Below are 744 nucleotides of genomic sequence, written 5' to 3'. Positions count from 1 at the left end.
TCCTTGCTGATTTTTTGTCCCGATGATCTGTCTAGGGTTGTGAGTGGGTATTAAAGTTCCCAGTTATGATGGTGTTAGAGTCAATATCTTTCTTTAGTTTTCCTAGAAGTTGCTTTATGAAAGTTGGTGCACCTATGTTGGGTGCATATATTTTTAGGATAGATATTTCTTGTTGATGGAGTGAACCTTTTATCATTATGTAGTGGCCCTCTGTATCTTTTTAAATTTTTGATAGCTTAAGTGGTATTTTGTCTGAAATTAGGATTGCGACTCCTCCTTTCTTTTGTGTTCCATTCGCCTGAAAATTTGTTTCCCATTCTCTTACTTTGAGTCTGCCTATGTCCTTTCTAGTGAGATGGGTCTCTTGAAGGCAGTATATTGTTGCCTGATGATATTTTATCCATTTTACCATTTTATGTCTTTTCAGTGGTGCATTTAGTCCATTCACATTCAGGCTAATTATTGAAATGTGAGAGTTCATCCCTATCATAGAGTTTTTATAGAGTTGTTGTTCTTCCACTTGGTTTTTTTGTCTTTCTTTTGGTTTTGGGGTTGGTTGATGTATATTTTATTCTTTTTCCTGTACTCTTGTTAAGAACGTTGTTCTTTTTTCCTTTTCTTCTGTGTTTAGTACTTTCTTAAGTGTTTCATGTAGAGATGGTTTGGTGGCAGCATAAGTTCTTGGGATTGGATATCTGGGAAAGATTTTAATTCTCCCTCACTGATGAAGCTTAGCTTGGCCGG

This window comes from Carlito syrichta, unplaced genomic scaffold, assembly GCF_000164805.1.
Source record: "Carlito syrichta isolate Samal-C Ts95f unplaced genomic scaffold, Tarsius_syrichta-2.0.1 Scaffold314302, whole genome shotgun sequence".
NCBI classification, from domain to species: domain Eukaryota; kingdom Metazoa; phylum Chordata; class Mammalia; order Primates; family Tarsiidae; genus Carlito; species Carlito syrichta.
Note: the sequence above shows the minus strand (reverse complement) of the source record.